This window comes from Equus caballus, chromosome 17 (genome assembly GCF_041296265.1).
Source record: "Equus caballus isolate H_3958 breed thoroughbred chromosome 17, TB-T2T, whole genome shotgun sequence".
NCBI lineage: Eukaryota > Metazoa > Chordata > Mammalia > Perissodactyla > Equidae > Equus > Equus caballus.
In genome coordinates, this window is record NC_091700.1 from 24,585,231 (window position 1) to 24,607,895 (window position 22,665).

General features: G+C 47.1%; 1 long non-coding RNA gene across 2 annotated transcripts; it reads right to left on the minus strand.

Annotated features, from left to right (window-relative positions):
• Nucleotides 1–463: 463 nt before the first annotated feature.
• On the minus strand, nucleotides 464–22,662 carry LOC138918493 (uncharacterized). 2 transcript variants are annotated; one of them, XR_011427927.1, is made up of 3 exons: nucleotides 22,486–22,662; nucleotides 21,956–22,393; nucleotides 464–2,372 (listed from the first exon to the last, which is right to left on the minus strand). It is a non-coding gene; the product is annotated as an uncharacterized lncRNA (long non-coding RNA). The 2 variants fall into 2 exon arrangements; XR_011427928.1 differs by lacking the exon at nucleotides 464–2,372 and adding an exon at nucleotides 17,678–17,776 and having other exon boundaries at nucleotides 22,486–22,649.
• Nucleotides 22,663–22,665: the final 3 nt, after the last annotated feature.

Below are 22,665 nucleotides of genomic sequence, written 5' to 3' on the forward strand. Positions count from 1 at the left end.
GGGAAGCCAAATAGCTGTCTCAAATGAAACCTCATAACCCTCCCAGCCTTCGAATCTCAGGACAGCAGACGAAGGATGAGATAGAGCGGGGAGGCAGGAGGACCACATTTCCTTCAGGCCCCACCTGCCTGTGAAGGCTCTCAGAAGAGAGCTTTGAGGCACCCCCACTGCTCTGCAGGTGGCACAGTGAACTGGAAGCCTAGAGACTGGTCTCCTCATTTCAGCTCTACCACTGAATTGTGTTACTTTAGGCAAATCATTTCCCTATATTCAATCAACATTTTCTTTTAAAACTCCACTTTCTAATTTATTTATCCATACACTTGGAATAACACATTTCCTTACAGTTTTTTGTAAAGCTCAAATATATCAGGTTGTGCTTAAAAGCACAAAGTCTGATATGTGGCCACATGTGCAGAGCGTGACAGCCCTATGTGTTTATACACATTGGTATGAAGTATTATTTTTCTTTGGACGTTAAACCAGTAATCTCACGGCTGATACAGGCCTATAGGTATTTTGCCATACTGATTCAAATATGTAAAACACTTATTGTTATCATTAGCATCAAAAATGTTTATTAAATATTGATTAAATTTCCCTTTTTGTTGTGTGTTGGTCTCTGTAGTCTGGGTGATTATTTGTCTTTGCAAACAGTGAGGAGCTATGAGAGCAGGAATCGTAGTCCTATTTAGCTAAACCTGTTACTAACGTCCTGGGAAATGCTCTCAGTTCTAGGTTCTGTAGCTGATGTCTCATCTAACATCTCCCAAAGTTCTGGGTTGGGCAAAAGTTACAGAAGTTTCCAGTTTCTATTAAAGTCTTTTCCTGTGCTTTTATTAATTTAGGCTGTTGTTGCTATAATACATCATTTTATCCTCAGAGGTGAAATCTGTCTAAAATACAGACGGGAATATTTCAACAAGAATTTTCTTCCAACTACTTTAGCCCTCTGTCTATAACCATTCTGGCATGTACTCGGAGGACCGCTTCCCACTTTGCGTTAAGTGTTATTCAGTCCATCACTTCCTGTTGAGAGAAGGAAGTTCCAGGACGCAGAGCTAGTCCCCCGGGTGCTGCTAGTAGACGGTCATCCTCGGTTCCACCTTCTGGGAAGGAGGTCATCTTCACCTCTCCTCCTCCTTTCCACCAACCTCAGAAGGCAACTTGGACTTCTGGCCTCTAAAGATGAATATACTGACTGTGGCCCAACACCAGACACCTGGCTAAGCTCATGAAAGAGCCATTGGTTCAAACAGCCAGTTTTATATTCTTGGCCAGCTGTCGACCCTGCCCCGACCTGAGCTGGGGCTGGGGGAAATCAGAGGAAGGACTGAAGCAGTAGCACGTTCCAGGTAAGGCATGCTCACTCACCTTGTCTCTCCGGGCTTACAACCTCCTCAGGAACAGGAGGAAAGTGCCTGCTATGGGAAGATACCCACAAAACAGATGCGGAGGTGGAGGTACAGAGGGAGCAGACCCCCGATGAGATGGTTCTGTGAGGCCCTGGGGGATGTGGGCACTCTCAGTCCATTGCTCCCTACACCCTGGGCATTAACAACACGAGAGGAGTTAGAGAGCTAGATTTCCTAGAAAAAAGAGGATATTTAAACCTCATCAATTAAGCCCAACAAGGAATGCTTCCTCTTTCAAAAACTAAAACGCGTTTGTTGTCAAAAGATCTTTTCATTAAAGCAGTTATGTCAATACACCATCTGGGCACAAAGAAAAGAGTTCACTTGAATGTACGTAAATGATATTAGTGTTAAAATTATTCAAACTGTAGGTGACAGCTCTGTTTCAGCCACTGCTGCCTGCATTCTCTCTTCTCCAGGTCCCTCTTGGAAACCAGACTGTTGTATCTCGAGATTGCCTTTCCCCTGAGTAAAAGGAAGTAAGTTTGAGACTGTCTACTTTTTTTCAGGCTTCTCAGGTCAAGAAGAATTGACCTTAATTTTTTCTTGTTCAACCTATTCGTAAATATCTACCATGACTAGAAGGTACTTATGGAATAGAATTACTTATTAGTTGAGTATTTAAACATATTTTCCCTGTAGTATCTTTCAAAGAGCAGATTTTAGTTTTCAGAACTCCAGGATGGCTTCCAAATTAATAATTTGTTCGTTTCTTAAAACTTTTTCTTCCAAGATCACAGGTGAGGGTTCTTCTGCAAGAACAGTTTCAAAGCCTCTGATTCTTGCCTGCTGGAATAGCACGTGGTAGGACTGGCGCTGGGAGCAGGTCTAGACCAGTCCCAGCGGGCAGGAGACAGCACTCACTCATCTGCAGGATCCCAGCTCGTTCAACAAAAAAGCGAGAGTGGCAGATGGAGGACATGTTTTCATCTTGTTGCATCTTTAAACAGATGGACCCTTTTTGAAAGACATAAGCCCTGTTATCATTAAGAATTAGATCGTAGGAAAAATAAAACTTAAAAAATTCCATACTTGACCAATAAAGGGACTAACGCAGTAATTCACACAGGGTTAAAAAGGACATTTTTAGTCATTTGAGAAAGCATTACAAAATGTGTAAATCAAACTTACGTATCCTTGGACATGCCCTTTGATATTGGAATCTGAGTTTTATGATCTGCCCGTAATTACAGTTTTTGGTTAAGTTTTTAAGGAAGAGAAAATTAAACACTTTAAGAGCCAACAGCTTGTTTCTCAAGACGTGAGCCAGGGCGGATTTTTGTGGCTGCACTAGGCTTTCAGTCCCCAGTGGCTGGCACTCTCTTCCTAATTCTCAAAGCGCTTCCAGCCCTTCCTCTTTACGGCGACTGTGCTTCCGGCAGGGCCTGGGTGTAGACCTGCCCGCCCTCTTGCTGTGGACACGCTGTGCGGTCACAGCTTGGCCTGGAACTGGCCCAGGGCCGAGGCTGGGGCACAGGGCTGGGGCTGACACAAAGGGAGTGAGCCTGGACTTAGACGCTGGACAAATTACAAACTGAGGGCAGTCGGCAGGGGAAGCACACTTGCTCTGTCTGAAAGAATAAGGAGCCTTCTTAAATCACAGCTACCCTCGCTGCCACACACTTGACCGTGAGCGGACTGGCCGGCACAGGCAAGCAGGGGTCTTCCAAGCCACTTATTAAACACAGCCATTATTAATAATTATGTAAAATACGGAGCTAAGAAAACTTAAGGATGGTCACTTCCTAATTCACTTTTTACTACATTTTACTATTATTCATGTTCTTGAGGCTGTTTGGGGTACTGTAGCAGAGTGATAGAAATACCCTATCAGGGTGTGTTACCGGGCGTCTCTTCCCAATTCCATGTCAGTAGATGGAAATCAGCCACGGTGGGAGTGTTCACAGCCTAGAAATTGGCAAAATGCTACACATCAGAGTTTGGTTTATTGTTTTGTTGCTAGCGCAAACTTAAAAAAGTGATGGAGAAAATATTAATAAGACAGATTAAACTTAAAAATGTGTATAGCTGTTAAACTGTGAATAGCTGGAAAACTGAAAATACATTCCTTCAGTGTGTGAAAATATTATCTGATTTAGCAAAGAAGTCACACACATCATTGATGAATGACTGAGGTTTGACATAGTCTTTGTTGTTTTCCTTGTATCTTACTCTTGAACTGAAATATCCACTAACATTATGTTGAAACTACATTTGTTCATCAGCCATAACCATAGTTTCGCCGTGAATACAAGAGTTCAACAAAAATCAACCGAATGCCTTCTGTGAGAATCAGTCGGCTATATGGAATTTATAATCAAGAGTACTGTATATTTTTTATTTGTAAGTTGTGTATCACACATCTTCTAATATCAGTAAAATTTATAATAAACCTATATATTAAACACATTACGCACCCACACGTGCACATTTTTACCCCTGAGAGCTGGGTGCTAAGTACCTGCTAGCATTTCACTGCCTACATGGGTGTGGTGCGTTCTAGACTTCTAGGACAGCAGCTTGCAAAACTTTTTTGACAGCAGCCCACTTTGACAAGCTAAAAACCTTAGGGCCTACCTACCTCGGTCAGTTTCCAGACAGCATAGAAAAAGAGCTCCTCAAACACATTCAGCAGAATTATGCATACTTTTGACTTAGCAATAGGGGCCTGGGTGGCTCACGTTCCAACCTCAGGGCATTTGTGTATTAACGTGTAGTGACTGGGGAAGTATAGGCAGAAGCTGAAATACACCACCACACACTTCAGGGTTAATCAAACAAGCCTGACAAACCAAACGGACAGGAAAGAAGCTAAAACAACAGTAAGGTATAATTTAAAAGCAAGAAAAGCAGCAATTGCAAAGCACGACCAGCTCAAGACGGCGCTGTTAAGGCGCGTTCCGCCCCCAGACTTGAGGAATCCCAGCTATGCCGCGGGTGCCACGGAGCCCAGCTTGCTCACAGCCAGCCCTCTGGGAAGGGACCGTCGGGATGTTCCAGCCCTGTGCTAATTTTCGTTTGTGAATAATAAATTTTACTAACGCCTAATGATTCACTTCTTAGGTGACAAATAATTAGGCATTAGTCGTCTATAAAAATGAGAGAGTGTGGAACCACCTGTCATTTACACATGAGAAAGGAGGCAAGGACCTGAACCCTTGCCTCAGTTCCCTGCTCAGCACAAGTGGGCTGTGCGTCACCGTGAGCCCGGGCCTCACAGGTTCTGGGGAATTCGGTGGTCTCGCACGTAAATGCTCTCTCCACCAGACTTGACTCAGACTTTGGAGTCCTTGTACTAAATAAAGTCCTTGCTGATAGTCACTGACAATTAAGTGTGGTATTTTTGTAGGAGCATCAAATCCTTCAGTCATTGATTAGTCAGTGCTGGGGCCAACCTAGTCGCAGCCAAAGGCCACACTCTTCTCCATGGGGAAGGAAGGGCTTCCCCGGCCGCTCGTCACCAGGGAGGCCCAGCTCCATTCCAGGCCGAGAGGGCACTTGGGCAGACAGCCCCCGATCATCCAATGAGAGCCAAGTGACTGGTTATCTCCGCTGGGGAAACTCTGGGTCTGCTCTGGGGTGTGCTTGAAAGAGCTTATCTTCCTGTTTATTTGTTTCTCCTGATCGAAACAGCGTTGGCCCAGTGACAGACCGGCACCCGGAACTGATCTAGCAGCTGGACCTCCTCAGCTCTGGTTTAGAGCTGATTTGGGGGTTAAAGGTTACACTTTTTGAGAAAGGTAGTAAAACATTAATGATGGGTAAAGTTCTTTCTCTCCTGCCCCGTGAGTTAACTGGGTGATCCTGTTTGCTCTATAAAGTGAACTGTATTTGCTAAGGGTAATTTGAAATTGGCAGCGCAGATGACCTCCTTGATTTCCTCCTGCTGCTGGGCTGCTGTGTCGAGGTGAGCGTTGCAAGGCGTTTTCAGGCAGCTGAAAACAGCCTTGTCATGCCGAAGACCCACACTTAATCGAGTCCCTCCAGTGGGACAAATGCTGCATACCTTAAGAGACCCACTGAATTAGAGACTGGAGGACCCAAGATGTTAGGAGTCACAGGACTTCCCAGAGCCGGTACCTCATCCACAGACATGCTATCTAATGCAGGTACACAGTGCACAGTGATGCACAGTAAAATTGACAGCTGGGGAGTCTGATTGACTTTCCTCACTGCAGTCTCTGATTTTATTCCTGTTTCTGGTCCCTAGACTCCTGGGTGCCCTTGGACCATCCTTTCGATTCGCCATCTATAATGTGATGTATTTTTTTGTTCTTGTCTGTCTTTCCACTAGAATAGAAGCTACATGAGAGCAGGGCCTTGGCCCCGGTTCTGTTCATCGCCATCTGCCTAGGGCTTACAGCAGTACCTGGCACACAGTGGGCACTCAGGAAGTATTTGTTACTCGAACAAACGAATCCTATGACTGTTCTACACACGTTGCCCATTGCCTTCGTGGCACTTACCATCTCCCTGGGGAGACGTGGGTGCTACGTGGCACATGTGAAACAATGAGATGACAGGGTAAGACCAGCAGAGGCAGGAGCTAAACTGTGGGCAAGGCCGGCACACCTCAGCAGGAAGTCAGCGGGCCCAGTGGGCCAAGGGCTGAGCCTGGGCAGGCGCCTCGGCGTCTGCTGGGCAAAGATCAGGTTGGCACGGGGTGGGGGCTGGTCCAGCACAGAGGAGAAGGAAGCACATTCCAGGTTTCACTGAGGACGTAGGGAAAACTACTTATCCCCCAAATTTAACTGAATTCTGTCTTAGCTGACTTCAAGAGCAAGGCCAAAGCCATTTGTAGCAGATTATCCCCAATCTGGATTTGAGGCTGCCAACGTGCACACCATGCTGAGGCTCTTACAGTTCTGTTGTCTGTGGTATGAGACGTGGCTTTCCTAAACCCAGCCCAGAAGGCCTCCTCTTCCCACGCTGGGAGGCTGCTGAGAAGGTGCCCCAATCAGTGGAAGCATCTGAAGGATCCTCACTCTATAAGCTGAGCGAGAAAAACCCTTATCAGTCATCCCATTTTAAAAACGTCTCTTGTAATGAGTGTTCAAGAAGGGAGCGCCTCCTGAGCTTAGAGAGGAGGCTGTTTGCTTATTTGAGGATGGAAGTTTGTGTGCAGAAAACCACACGCACCTCACTAGGCACAGGTGATGCAGCTGGGCGAAGCTCTCCATCACCGTCCAAGCTGTTTGGAACAGTCCCGTAGACGCAGGTGACACTGGGGCTTGGAGTAGCCGACGGCCTAGGCGCAGGCCCAGCTGCTGTGCAGGCCACACTCTGAAAGTCTGTCCCCCACGCCTGGAGACTGCACTCTGCCGTCTCAGAATGCAGCGTGCATTGCTGGGGGCTGCACCGTGAGAAAAGTCTCGCACGACATGACGGATGCTTCCAGAGAGGCAATATGAATCCCTGACACCTACAAATCGATCCTCTAAGTCCCGTATCATCTCTGATGAATTAGGTTTATCCTCGACAGAGAGAGTGCAGCTGCACAGCATTTGGCAGCCTCGGAGAGCAATCTGACTAATTTCTTATTATTTTCTAACAATAGAAAAATCCAAATATTTAATTGAGGCAAATAGTAAATCTTTCAGGATCATGATTACCCAATTTGATTGTTTACTTTAATCAAATTACAAACTAATGATCAAATTTGGATTTGATTATGTACCTATAAAGATAACCAAGGAGCCAACGCAACTGTCAGTCAAACCCTTTTCAGACAATAGCTAGCATTACAACACACCAATTACATTTTTATCAGGTAGTTAAGTTAATTACCTGTGGTAAATGTGTTAGCGGAACAACTATAGATTGCTGTAAACGTTTGCTGACCACTTTAAAATGCTGCCCGGCCAACCGGGAGGAAACAAGGGTGCAAGAGTATGCAGATGTATTTACACCTGTGTAAAACCCCATAAAGTTTTCAGGCTGAAACCTGTGCGTCCTTTTCCCACCACAAGATGGCTCTGTATGGTTTCTTCTCAGAAGCAACATGACCTCCATGGCAAATTGGTGTTTGTGAAGCGGCGCAAGCCCTGGGCAATGATATCGTCAAAACTGGATGGTCAGCTTGAAGCTGTGTCTTCGGCCTCCCTTCCTTGGCGAGTGGAACCCTCTCCTTACTCCCGTCTCCCTCAAGCATCCCGTGCCCTTGGCTTCCCTCTGTGCCAGGTGGAAGCAGCGCCTGGAGCCTGCACCCTGGCGGGGCCTCGGCCTGCTGTGTTCATTGATGTCTTCCCAGTGCTCGCAGCAGGGCCTGAGGTGGTACTTGGAAATTCTGCGCCTGCTTCCTCATGTGCTGCGGGAGGCCACCACAGCCAGGGATGTCACCGAAAACCACGTGCTGAGTCAGTGTCGAGTCCATGTTGATCAGCCTCCACACGAGGGTGCCCTGCCTGAAGTTCTCCCCCACATGGAACGGTGGGCGAGTGTGACGTTTTTAACGTATGACGCATCCCCTTTGGCTACTGATATTAAGATAATCCCTTTTCCAACTCCCTGAACTTGTGTAATTCCAAACTTCCTCTCAGGTAGGAATGCTGGCCTCGTTCACAGTCCCTCACTGATCGTTCCCAGGCCGCGCCAGCTGCTACCAGTCCACCTTTTTTGGAAGTCTGTGGAGCGATCTCATGGTCTCCAAAGTGTTTTCTTTTTCTACCAGCCTCCAAGCCTCCAAAACTGTGTCACTGCCTTTGACCCTTCTGAGTGCTGACCATGGATGAACATATTTAATTCTTTCTTTGGCTTCTTGACTCTGCCGAATCAGTTGCCATTCAAACTTCTGCTTTCCAGCATCCAAAATTTTGTCGCCACAATCTTATCTCTTGTTCTTTTGCCCTCCTGGGATAATACGCTTGCTTGAAAAAATCCTTCCTGTATTTTATTAGGGCTTCAGGAGGAGGCAGTAAATGCTCATGTTCACTCTGCCATTTTTTTTTTTTTTTTTTTAAAGATTTTATTTTTTCCTTTTTCTCCCCAAAGCCCCCCGGTACATAGTTGTGTATTCTTCGTTGTGGGTTCCTCTAGTTGTGGCATGTGGGACGCTGCCTCAGCGTGGTCTGACGAGCAGTGCCATGTCCGCGCCCAGGATTCGAACCGACGAAACACTGGGCCGCCTGCAGCAGAGCGCGCGAACTTAACCACTCGGCCACGGGGCCAGCCCCTCACTCTGCCATTTTTAATGAGAAGTGAGCCCTCTGCATTTAGTACCTCATTTACTCATCACAATAACCCTATACTGTTATTATCCTCATTGTTCAGATGAGGAAACTGAGGTTCAAAAGAATTGAATAACTTGCCCAAGTCCACACAGCTTGGAGTAGGGGTGGAGCCAGAATCCAATTCCACGTGGTCAGACTCCAGCATTTATCATGCCTTTCCTCTAGAAGAGAGGAGGTGCTGGCAATAGAAGAAATGATGGAAAGTCTGCTTAAGAAGCAATTAAAGCCCTAGGTACACTGTGCATGTGCACAAACACACACACACAATGTAGTGACCACCTCCTAGTCATGCCGTTGGTGAGGGAGGGATCCGCCACCCCAAACAGTACGAGGTAGCTGAACACATGGCACCTGACACTGGAAAGATGAGATGACAGCAGTTTATCAGCCATATACTCACAGCTTGGGGGAGGAGGACACACTGAACCACGCAGGGGCACATAGTGGTTGTTCTCAGGAGCAGAGCGAACCTCTAGGGGCTGGAGGAGGCAGGGTTTGTAGTAACAACAGGGTGGAGTACCCCTGGGTTCCCACAAGAGGATGTGATTGGTTTGTTTAATTTCATAGGCAGGCAAGGAGGCGAAACCGATTCAGTGGAGTGCATTAGGTCCGGCTGACAGGGAACTAGCCAGAGGGGAGCTTTTCCTGCTTGGTGGGGGACATACCTGGCCAGAGTCGGGGAGATCACAGTTAGACCTTTGGGGCCCTGTGCTCTAAGATGTCAGAGCAGCACATGAAACTTTAGGTCTTACAACATGCACACGCACACTCCTTGCTAGGGCCAGTTTTCCCTTCCTTCTTCCCAACAGAAGCTTGGACTTATACCCAATGAAGAGGATAAAACATAGGGTCTCTGGATTGATGGGAATCTAGCACAGTGGAGGGCGGGAGAGATGGAGGGAAAGTTTATCCAATGAGCAGGGAGACTCCCAGTCTCCTCCTCCACAAAGCTTCTGAGATTCTAGCAGCCAGAAGCGTATGGTCTGCAGAAACCTGGGGAACATGACCAGCCCGAGAGGAAAGCCCTAAAAACACTGGGGTTCCCTGAGGACTGGCCCAGCTTTCAGTCATCACCCACGTGTACAGGAATTTGATTGTTTTTTAATTAAATATGAGAAAGCAGCTAAGGATCACCACATAGCTGTGGAAAGTCTCTAATATAAGACATGGGTCAACACGAAGGGAAGAAGGCATGGTGGAGGAAACAGAAACCACGCAGGGAGGCGAAAATCCAAATCTACTACCATTAATATCCTCAGACCAATCAGAGAAGATACCACATGCATGAAACAAGAATAGGATGCTATTTTAAAAAAAAAAAAAGGAGGGCAAATTAAAAAAATTTTAAAACATGATAGGAGAAAATATAAAACATAAAAATAGTATAGAATATTTTTAACATTCAATAGAAGGGTTAGAAGATAAAGCTGGGGAAATCTTCCAGAAAATAGAGCAAAAGAGAAAAAGAAATGAAAAATAGGAATAAAAAGATGAGAATATTAGATAATTAGGGAGCATCATTTAAGAAGCGATGCAAGAAAATCTCCCGGGATGCAGCAGATGGGTTTCTAGGCCCAAGAGCCCGCTTTGTGGCCAGCCCAGTGGTAAAAATAGGCTGCACCAAGACATGTCACAGCATATCCCTATGAAATTTCAGAACACTAAGGAGAAGGGGAGGATTCTATGAATTTCCAGAACCCTGGAGGAAAAACAAAATCAATAGAGGCATATGTAAAGATCAGGAATCAAAATGTCGTCAGAGTTTTCAGCACAATGCTGGAAGCTAGAAGGCCATGAAGCAATGTCTTCAAAACACTGAGGGAAAAAACATTTCAAACCTACAATTCTATACTCAGCCAAACAATCAATCATGAGGGTAGACAAAAGATATTTTTAGATGTACAAGGTCCCCCACATTTTACTTCCTACGTATTCTTTCTGAGGAAACTACAGAGAGCTCCACCATGATAAAAAGAGGACCAAGAGGGAAGAAGACTGGAGTCTGGGACCAGGAGGGGTGAAGGGAACCGAGGGATGACACAGAGAAGGCGTCCAGGACGGTGGCTTTGAGCAGGTCCCGGGAGCCGCCAGGCCAGACTGGAACAGGTCAGAAGTGCTCCGGGAAAAATTTCTCCAAGAGGGTAAAACTGATGGAATACCAGATGTGTCTGAGTATAATGAGAGGAGATTTAGATAACTGGGGGCGAATTTAGGTTGAATTAGAGATAAATATGTAAGATACAAAAGACCAGGGAAACAAAAAACCAGACAGTTTTTGACTCTGGATAAAATAAAAAGTTTTGCAAGAAGGAGAGAGAAATCACAGTTTACCACAGGGATCAGCTGTTCACAGCACTGATCGAATGGTATCAGAAGAACACTGAAGACTGATCTGACTAAGATCATGGCCTGATCCCAGCAGCTAACGTGGTGCTTAAGAGCATGGACTCAGGCCAGGCTGCCTGTGTTCAAATCTGCATCCACCGTTTACTGGCGGTGGTTGGGCCACTTGCTTAACTACTCTGACTCAGTCTCCTGATCTGTAATATGGGGATTATAACAGACCCCAGGGTTTGGGGAGAGTATTGAATTAATACGTGTGAAATGCTTAGAACAACCCCTGGTGTGTAATAAGTTCTGTGTAAGAAGAACCTAGTATTGTTATTTTATAACCATTTAGGAGAATGGAAGAGGGGGGAAGGGGTGTGTGTGTGTGTGTCTTAATCTTCATATTCTATAGGGGAAAATCAATAGAAAATGCCTAAAACTGAAAAATCAGGCAGCAGCACTGTCAGAATGTTATTTAGAGACGTAAATGAGCATACCAGAAAGGAAGAAAGAAAGGAAGGAAGAAAGGAAATAGAGCTAAGATGAATGTGAAATGGTTGTTTCTGGAGAACATGAAGGTGGAGGGCGTCTGGGCCGGGTGGGGGTGGGTGGGAGCATGTGGTTTTCCTTAACAAACCTCAGAAAGTGACTCGACTCTCAGTTCCCCAGAAGCAGACCCTGAGAGGAGAACTCGGGTGCAGGACTCACGGAGTGCTCCCAGGGGAAACAGTAGAGGACAAGGGGGAGCCGGACAGGGGAGGAGGAGGCCAGGCCCAGACTCAGGGTGACCCCGCTGCAGGTGAGGTTGCTGGGCCGGCCTCTCCCACACCTCTGACTAAGGGCCAGCCACAGAGAAGGAGGCCCCTGCAGCCCCAGGGCACACCTCGGGAAAGGCCTGGGTGCTGGCGCCCTGGAAGGCTGGTGACAGATCTCAGAAATGCTAAAAGATCTGTGTGGCGGCCTTTAAATTGCTAAAGGTCCTAAAAATACAGTTTAAACTCTCCAATTTGCATCTCTAGCCAGACTCTCCCAGGCTTGTCAAATGGGATGGGCAATAAACCACGCTTGTTCCACCAAAGGGGGCTCTGGAGGCCTATGGCTGGAGGGTGCTAATGTGGCCTTCCTGGGAATATCCGCCAGTTTTTTTTTCAGGTACCCAAACACCTCATGTGTACTTTCAAGCAGAAAGTAGAGGAAGCACTGTGGGGTGGAGTTCTTTCTTGAACCCCTGAAATCACTCAACAGAGAGAGGCACTCCTTCTGCATCGTCTTAATGCTGAGGGGGCTGCTGCTCAAGAAACTTATCCTAGTTATTTTTTGTCCCCCCTCCATGCAATTTAAGTAAAAACAATAGTGCTTAAGTAAATGTTAGTGCAATTACAATATTCAAACAGCACTTTTTGCAAATACAACCAGCAACAAAAGATTCTTTATTGCTCAAAACAACTTTGAAAGAGAAAAACCAGGGCTTCAATATCCTCCAGAGGACATTGGCCTACTTCTCTCCCAGATTTGCATACTTTCACTTATTGCTCAATAGACATTTAATAAAAAGTCTGTGATGACGTGATTAGAACTCACAGAAAGTCTTTCTTCATCATCACCCCTCCTGTAAACAAGAGGTGATCACACTCTAATGTTTTTAACACTTTTTATCACTAAAATGGCACTGGTCCAGGTGCCCCAGTTGTCGGCTGGAAGGCTCCGGGGTGCACCCCCTGAGCATCACATGGGGCTGGCACCGCATCTCACACAGAGGTCCCGGTAAATATCTACAGGAACCAACCTTAAGCCATTATATGCAGGTTCACTCCCATTATCACTGGTACTTTAAACACAGGTGGCTCTGTGGCAGTCACGGGAGTATCATAGATTGTAAGTCTCTGTGGGAGAAGAATAAATCAGCCACTTGTTCATGGACAAGATTACTGTCACAGACCATCCCACAGGAGAACAGTCTCCCTTCTGGATGACAGTGTTGGCTCTCCTGGGCAGCCCACCCTTTGGAATGCTGGAGAACACCACTCAGCTGGAAACAAGCCCCACTGGAAACAGTCGCTAACTCCAGGACTTAAAATTGTGACCACAAAAAACAACCAAAAGATTTAATTCCAAACCAAATTGCTGAGTGTTACTTTTGAAAATTTTTTTTCTACTCATCCTCTGGAGCAGGAATTCTTAGCTTGGGGTTCAAATGATGCGAAATTATGTGCAATTATTTTTTGCTTAGATGTGTATAGGTATTTTCTGGGGAGAGGACCTTGAGGATGACCCCCCAGTTGTAGTGATGGGCAGCGAGATGACAAAGGGAGAGCTTTTGGTGTGCAATGGAGTATTTTTTCTACATTTGGTAGAGGAAATACCCATATAAACCTATTATTTCTTTGACCCTATTTCCACTGGGGAAAAGGCCTGGAAAAGAGAAAAGGCAAAGAGAACCGTCTCATTCCATCCAGCTGCAGATAGACGAAGGCACTTTCTCTTTCATATAGGAGCGGGGACCTAGACAGGAGAGGGAGCAACTGTTCCCACAGGTGCTCCAATTCCAATTTTTAGAAGATTAACATTTGAGACCAGCTATTTTCTCTTCTCCTAGGTGAGTGAATATTACTAGAGGTCATTTTAAGATTCTGGGGAAAGTTTGTGGCATCACAGACATTAGAACAGTGGTTTTCCAGGGTACATCCTGCAAGTTCTCAAACAAGGCCCCAGACATCCAAAGGACCACGGAGACCCCTCCCCTTCCCACGGCCTCTCCATGCGACCCTCCACCTGAAGAGAGATGGTTCCTGTCTCTGAAGCTCAGTCCAGAGACCAGCAAGAAAGGATTGGATGAGGCTGACTCCATGCTTTCATCATCTCCTTTTTGTCTTGCACTGCTGGTCAGTCAACAGAGAGGCTGGGAATCCCCTTTTGGACTTTGGAGTAAGATAAACTCAGTAGTTTGAGAGCTCCAACAGGGAGAGAACCTGCTTTAAGTTTAAAACCCTATCTCCCAGGGGCTGGAGGCTACCAGCCTCCTGGTGGTCTGGGCTGGGAGCCTAGGCTTCCCCATTCTCTCTGGCAGGGCTGACTTGAAAAGAGACTCTTGGCATATCACCTTTCTGTTCCCAATGGAACCTTGGAGGTGCCTTGTGTCTGCAGAATTGGGGGTTTTATAACTTAGCGCACTTCCAGGTACAGCACCTGCATCCCATCAGCCGACTTCCTTTGTCCATCTCTCCTCCATACCTCTCCCCTCATTAATTAACCCAGTAATTTAGCAGCTACTTAGAGAGGGTTATATAATAGGCCCTGCTTGGCATTTCCAGGAACTGGATTACGGAATTTCTCTCTTCCAGTCTCTGACTCAGAAGAAAGGCTTAGTAATGTCAAGAGAAGAGAGACCACTGGAGGCGCATGCGAATCATGTGGCCAGGGTGAAGAGGCGGTGGCATTTGTGAAAGGTTGGATAGGCTGGGAGTCACTGTTCGTGTACCCCAGAGAGTCCCAGGAAGGTGACAGTCATGACCACACAGTGGAGGAAATAAAAGCACAGAATCCTGTGTTCGGAAACAAGAGAGGGAGTCTGGAGCACTGGCCCCGGAGGGAGCATGGTGCCCCGAGGTGTGCTTCCCTGTCTAGGCTGTTCCCCATCTCCATAACGGGGCACTCTAGCCTCTGGGACCTCGCTTTCTAAGGAGAATTAATAAACACTTTTTGAGTGAACGGATGTCACAAAGAATATTTAAAAAGTTGCCATGTCCCTGCTCTGTGCTGCGAGGTAAGCAGGACAGACGATTCGGAAGTTCCAAGAAGGGTGCAGGTTTCACTCTAAAATGTAGGTGATAAATAAATGGTGCCACTTATTAGCAAAGGGCCTACTGAACAGGACCATATGGAGCCCACAGTTGTGGGGACAAGAAGAGGTCACGGAGGGTGGGAGCCTTAGGCCTGCGTACACAGGGCTGTGGCTATTGGACCGTCCACTGACGCAGACCTCCCTGCCCATGGGCACGGGGCCTCCTCATCTGTGAGAAGGAGTCAGAAGGTCTGCCTCACAAACTTGGGGGAGGATGAAATGAGATGATGTATTTAAAGCACATAGTACAGAAATTGGCCCAAAACTGACCTAGAATGATTGAGAAGAAAGGGGGGAGGCAGTATTTCAAAGCCAATTCATAGGATACAGGGAAGCTGTGAAAGGTGCGAGAGAAATAAAAATAAAAACATATTGGCATGCTAGAAAGCAATAAGTCTTTTGTTCAAGTCAAAAATTTACGTTTAATATGTGAAATGTTATCAGGACCAATAAACGTCTGACCCAGGGAAATGCCATAGCAACTTCCACTACTATTTCTGCGGCTTCATAGCAGTGGTGGGAAATTTACTGATTCAGTCAAGAAAGATTTATTGGCACCCGCCTTGTGCTGGGCACTGCGCTGGGTGCTGTGGATACGGTGGTGGATGAGATCCATGGAGCATGCCCTCAGCGCTTGCACGCTGCTGGGGAAGATTAATTAAAGAATTGTGGTAACGGCAGTAACATGTGGTAAGCGCTGTGAGGAGGGAAGCCCAGGGGATGGCAGAGTATGGAGCAGGGCCACTTGGCCAACCGGAGCGGTCTGGCAAGCTCTCTGGAGGAACTGACCCCTAAGCTGCCACCTAACAGATAAGTTGACATTTGCTAGTTTTGAGGGACAGTAGGAGCAAGAAGGGGAGAGTGACGCAAACCAAGAGAAGAGCGTATGGGAGGTCGGAGGGAAGTGAGAGATGGGCAGGCATGAGTGATGAAGGAAGCTCCCCGTGCTTGGACAGCATGCAAGTGGTGAGAAAGGAAGCCTGGAGATAACGCGGCTTCTCTGAGGCCTTGCCAGGGCACTAGTAAGGAGGGGGAGCTTTATCCTACAGGCTGCGGGACATCACTGAATCTCTGGCATCTGAGAAGGATCCCTCAGCAGTCGTGTGGAGAAGATTGAAGAGACTGAGCCTGGTGGCAGGATGCATCTCGAGATCAGGTGGGACAATGGCAGACTGGACCGAGATGGTGGCACCGGAGGTGAAGAGAGATGAACGGATTCTACCCCTAAAGTAAACCAAGAAGCCATCCGTAAATGGGGCGAGGACTCCCTCCAGATGCCAGCTCCCCCTCTGCCAGGGGTGACTCTGGTGGCTCAGTGAAAAAGCTGGCAGAGGAAATTATCGAACACAAAAATCTTGCATGGCCACAGATAGAAACTGTGTACATGCAAGCGCCTGACCCTGTGGGTAATCAGAGAGCAATTAGGCCTCACTCACTAGATGGAATCTGGCTCCTCCAGACTAAAATGGATTTGAAGTGGGTGGGAGTGATTACGCACAGGCCTGTGGCGGTACAATTACGGCTGCGGGAAAATGCAATGATCAGACTGAAGCAAGAGGAGCGCTAATTAGAGAGGCCAGGCTGGAACTGCAAGATGAGCAGATAATCAAGAAGAGAAATGGTGCTAGGCCTGAGCACTGTCCGCCGATGATTCCAGGAGAAGTCTGTTCCAAAGAACAGACGCTGAGAGAGGGCGAGAAACCTGCTGACAGCATGCCGCTGGGAGTGAGCACAAAAATACAGATGACAGCCTGGGGGACCTCTCCTAACTGGGCCATTAGACAATCAGTGACTCCTGCAGGCTTCCTGGGAGATGGGGGGAATTATATTGAGGATGTGGCCCAGGGGTGGAATCTCTCTTGCTCAATCTCCAGGCAAAGTGGAGGGAACTTTTCTTAACTGCTGTCTTCCAGCTCACTTTGGGCTGACCTTGGCCAATGCAATAGTGCTCATCCACTCATTCCCTTTTTGTTTGAGCCAGAATTTGAGAAGCTAGTGTCGGTAACAGTTTGCAGATGCATCGCACTTCATGGCTGACAAAGGTGTTCGCACAGATCACAGTAATCATGGCGATGAGAGCTAATTCCTCTGAGCACAGAGCAATTCCTCTGAGCCATGCCTTTTTGCTACGTGCTTTAAATGTGTTTTCTCGTTTAATCCTCACAACCTGTGAGGTAGGCACTATTGTCCTCAATTGACTGATGAAGAAACCAAAGTACAGAGAGGTGAATTAACTTGCCAAGTTCTTACGTGACGCCCACAACGACTCTGTGAGGGAGGTAGGGCAGGGTCTCCTCTATTTTATGGATGATCAAAGCAGGTTGGGAAGAGTTGCCCAAAGTCGGGCCCAGGTAGTCAGTGGCCATTCGTGCCCCATCCAAAAGTCTTTCTACCACGTGCCTACAAAAGCAGCAGCAGAGCTGTTGTTCTGCTTCTTCAAGTTAAAGGTGTGTTTCAGGGATGGTGTCCTGGTGCCTTGCCTGATCCACAAGGACAGTGGCCCTAGCTAACCACGTTGGCTGCGTGGGACTAGTCTGGGAGAAGTAAACATTGGAAGATAAGAATAAAATTGGGATAAAAGGGACCACACACTGAAGATCTTCTAGGACAGTCCACATTCAAGCTATTTTGTCCAGTTATCACCATAATTGTACTCACTCTTGTCACACTATGTAACTGATTTTTGGATAGGAAGAAATTTGTGTAATGGATGGATGCTGGGTCAGAGTGCCCTCTCCTGTCAGAATACTCCTTGTGCAGATGCTCTCTCCTTAGGGTGTCTGCTAGGTCTAGAGTTATTTTGTGTCATGAAAGACTGACTTTATGTATTAGTTATGCTGCGTAACAAATTACCCCCAAATTTAGTGGCTTAAACCAACACACATTTATTATCCCACAATTTCCACGGATCAGGAATCTGGGCACGGCTTAACTGGGTTCTCTGCTTCAGGGCCTCTTCCAGGCTGCAATGAAGGAGTCAGCCAGGGTTAGGGTCTCATCTGAAGGTTCGACTGGGGAAGTACCTGCTTCTAATCCCACACGGCTGTTGGCAGGATTCAGCTCCTTGAGGGCTACAGGACTGAGGGCCTCAGTTCCTAGGTGGCTGTTGGCCAGAAGCCACCCTCAATTCTTTGCCCTGTGGGCTTCTCCAACATGGTAGCTTGTTTCATCAATGTACCAAACAAGCCAAGAAGGTAATGGAGGAGAGTGTGCTAGGAAGATGCAAGTCCCAATATTTTGTAACCTAATCACATCCCATCACCTTTGCCTTATTCTATTAGTTAGAAGCAATTCATAAGGTCCAGTCCACACTCAAGGAGAAGGGTAATCACAGAGGGACATGAATACCAGGAAGCAGTGATTATTGGGGGCTATCATAGAAGTCTGCCAAACTCTACTCTGGTTTAAGAACGGAAGGCATAAGTCAGCAGCAAGTCGGGGGAAAAAAAGAAAGGCTACTATTGTTTGATCACTTATTATGTGCTGAGCCCTGTGCTAAGCACCTCACATGAATTAATTGTTTCATATAATTCTCACAACAATCCCGTGGCATAGATATTATTAGCCCCATTGTACAGATAACACGGAGTTCAGAGAGATTAAATAACTAGCTCAAGGTCAAATAGTAAACGGTGGAGCTAGGATTCAAAGTTAGGTCTGCCAAACTTCAAAGCCCGCTTCTAACCACCACCATCACTGGTCTGCCTTTTCACCTGTGCACCTGCCGCCTTCTTTCTGGTGCCATGGCCAGCACTGCGAGCCCAGACCTCACACTCTGCTGACAATAATGACCTCTGAGTGTGCCTTCCCGACTCCAGGACTCACCCTTTTAATCCTACTAGATATCCTCTTTCTTTAGTGCGATATTTGTTAGTGTGAGAAGGTCTAAGGCCTGCCGGGAAGGAAGCGATCTTGAGAGGTCAGGAGCAGTTTGGGGGAGGATAGCCTCTAAACAGAATTCTCTCCACATGGTTGGGGAGTGGACCGATTTGATCCCTGGACACCCATTTGCTGATGAGATCACAGACACTCAGGGGAACTAGAAGGACCAGGGCCTTCCTTGGGTACAAGTGAAGATGGGGAGGTAAAACCACCCATGATGGGCCTTTTAATAAATGCAGGGGTGAGAGATGGAAGAAGCCATGGGTTCAGTGAGCTGGGTGGATGATGGCCCCGCTCACTGAGACAAGAAGACCCGGGAGGGTGCAAAGGGAGAGAGGAAAGCAGTTTTGAATATGCTGAATTTAAGGGTCTGTGGATATTAGATGACTTTAAGGAAGTACTGTTCATCTTGCTGGATCTGATAATAGAATTGAAGATAATACTATGTATAATATCTATAACCTCTTAGAGCTAATTAACAAAATGAGATAATACAGCAAAATGAGATGATGTATGAGACTGCTTTAAAATACTCTAGCAACACCCAAGTTCTCTTGCGGCCTAGGCTTGGAACCAACACACTGTCACTTCTAACTTATAGGGCCAAAGCAAGTCACACAGTTGATACAGAGTCAAAGAGAGAGAAAATATCTCCAGTCTCCTACATGGGAGGAACAAAGGGTGGGTAAAAAGCTGAGGGTAGTAAATGCAATTTTGTAGCTAGAACAGGCATACCAGAGTTCTGTTTGTGTTAACCTTTTGGCTTGATCTACAAGACTCACAGCCTTAGCTCTTTCCGGCTGAAGCTGTTTGGGCCTGAGGAAGAGCCTGAACCCCAGGTGGGCCAAAGATTCTCCTTCAGGAGTCACTAGCCATGGGGAGTTGAGGCCAGATTATGTAAGGTCGGGCAGGGCTGTTTGAGTTGAGCCAAAGCTCTTGGAAAACCACAGTCACAGGGGCAGAAACTCAGTGTCACAGAAGAAGCTGAGAAAAGAGCAGAGATAGGCAGGGATGATCCGAGACCCAGGACTGTGAGGGGAGGAAGCCTGAGGAGGGGAGGGAGGGAGGGAGAGAGAACACATGCATGAGCAAGTGAGTGAGCTAGCAAGACACAAGCACAGACAGGGACACACGTACACAGGAAATGAATGGAGTAGTCTAAGAGATGCTTGGAGAGCAAAGGAGTGAGGCTAAGGAAGACAGCCGAGCCGAAGAGTGGCAGACTGAGAAACAGACCGTGTGCAGGCAACTGCCACCCTATGCGGTCTGTCCGCAGCCGGTGCAGTGAGAGTCCCTCGTGTCGCACGTGGATTAGTCTGAGTGGGATTATGGTCCTTGCACACGAAAGATTCCTTGATGAAGACATTCATGTCAAACTTTTAAGGTTTCACACAGTGCTTTCATGGGTATGTTCATTTAACTGACTATATTAATACTAAGATGGCCCCCAGTGTATGCAAGTCACCTCACTACTGAGGGTCCAAAGATTATGATCCAGTCTCTGCCCTTATGAAGATTAAATCAAGATTAGGGAAACAGGAAATTGTATGTCTGAATGGTTAAAAGTAACCCAACACAGTCAAGGACTGTCTACTCAGTGCTACAGAGAGAAAGGGCTGCAAAAGTTCAAAGGCAGGAGAGACGCATGGGGGTGGCAGCAGTCAGGGAAGGATCATCTAGAGGCAGTCAGACTTGATCTGGGCTGAGAATTGTGCCCAGGGGAGGAAGCGGTATGGAGGGGCCTGAGCCCAGGGACCCCACTGCCTACCTCAGTGCTATTACCTGAATTGCAGGAATAATAGCAAGAGGAATAATAATGCTCTGCAATTACCAGTCTTGCAAACTCAAACCTAGAAAGTCTCAGAGGTTTAGGGAGATGAGGCTGGCGAACGTAAAGGTAGGAAAACTCGTTGAGAGGCTGTTGCAGAAGTCTGGGCCCAGAGCAAAGAAAAGCTAGACAGAGACGGACAGCACAGGTGCAAAAGTCAGCCAGGCCCATGATGAGCAGAGGAAGGAAGAGGATCAGGGACTCCGATTTCACTGGTGTGAGCGGGGGCCTTAGGTGTCATCATTTTCAAAACCTTCTGGGTGACTCTAATGTGCAGCCAGGGCTGGGAACCATTGTTCTGCGTTTTCATGAGTGGGAGACAGAATTATACCCCTGTAGACAAGAAGAAAGTGGGAAGTAGGTATAGCCAGATAGAGATAGTGAGATTATTTGACTTACGATGTTGAGTTTGAGGTGACTGCTTGATGTTAATGTAAAAAAAAAATCCACTTGTCATTTAGAAATGTGGGTCATTGGAACAACAAATTGGGGAGTAAACTGCAGAGAGGAAAGAGGTGGAACAATGGATCTGTTCAAAGGAAAGAAAGAGAAAGAAGAAGAAAGGCACAGCCTGGATCCTATTAGCTGCTTTCCATGCAGAATTGTTGGGAGAACCGAAAGTTGGTGGGAAACGTCCCTCACACAGGGGGTGGCACATAATAAATGGAACTATGAGTTAATATAATCTCATTCCCTCCAAAAATGACTCTAACAGGTGGGGATTAACAGTCGAGTTTAAAGGTGAGAAAGGAGATTCAAAGAACCTTATCCAAAGTCCTACAGTTAGTAAATTTAGAGTTAGGATCCAAAGTCAGGTGACTGAGGCTCAAAGACCAGCTCTCCCACTACAGTAATCATAGCAGAGGGCTGAGCACGGAAACCTGGGCACCAAGCTAAGGAGGTGGGAGGAACAATTGGCCAAGGAGACGGGCAAAGTCAGGAAGGCAGGAGGAAAGCCATGGGTGTACCACATGGGGTCAGGAGGCCAAGAGAAGGGAGGATCTTGAAGAGATTCACCATGTACCCTCGCCATGTCCACGGTGCAGTGGGCGTGGGGAGGAGAAAGCCAGAGACAACACAAGGGAAACCATTTAAGACTTTTGGAGGTGTAGGAGGGATGTGTGCGGACTCGTCCCCTGGAGAGGGCCTAGAGTGGCGAAGGAGAAAAGCAACAGGTGGATGCGTGTCCTAGACATGCGTCCCAGACACCCTCTCACAGTCCTCATGAGACCCTATGAGACAGGCGCTATTATCATCATTTCCACTTGACAGGTGAGGCTCAGGAGTGAGTACCACGTGAGGATTCCAGTTCAGGACGATGAAGGCCAGGCTTCTTTTCAAAACTGCACTCTTCTGCAGGGACCTGTTCATCACCTTCAAACAAGGCCTTGCTTAATGACTTGGAATAACGCAAGACATGAAAATTACATACCTGGTGGAAGGTCACACAATCCATCCTGTCGTTGTTATCCTCATCCAAGGACATCCTTTAAACACGTGGTCCTCATAAATCAAGATACCCATATCCATTCAGGCCTCTAAACAGTGCTTCCCAAATCTTAATGTGTGTCAAATCACCCAGAGATCTCTGATTGAAGTAGTTAGAGGTTCTGATTTCTAGTGATGCTGCTGGTCCACAGTCCACACTTTGAGCAGCAAGGCCTTAGGGCAGTGGTTCCCAAACTTTTCTGCACATTGGAATCACCTGGAGAATTTCCAAAACTACTGATACCTGTTTCCCACCGCTAGGGAATTGTGATTTAATTGGCCTGGGGTATGCTCTGGGCTTGGAATTTTTAGAAGATCCCCATGTGATGTAAAGTGCAGGCCAGTTTAGGAGCACTGTCCTCCTGAGGCTTGAAGAGGCAGCCTGTAGAAAGCATGCAAGGAAATGAATCGATAAAGATGACGAACCGATAATGCGGTAAGAATACAATAGCTTAAACTATGCAAGGTCAGTACTTTGAAGAGGGTAGTGGCAGTTGGGAAACACGTCACACTCAAGCAGCGCCTAGGAATCTGTCGTGCCTCTGAGGCACGAGCGCCTGTTGCTGGGAAGACGAAGCCCTCGGCTCCCTCTCGTACACAGCACCCGTTCCTCACCGGTAGCGGGCGGGGCGCGGGCCGGCGCAGGCCTTCCTG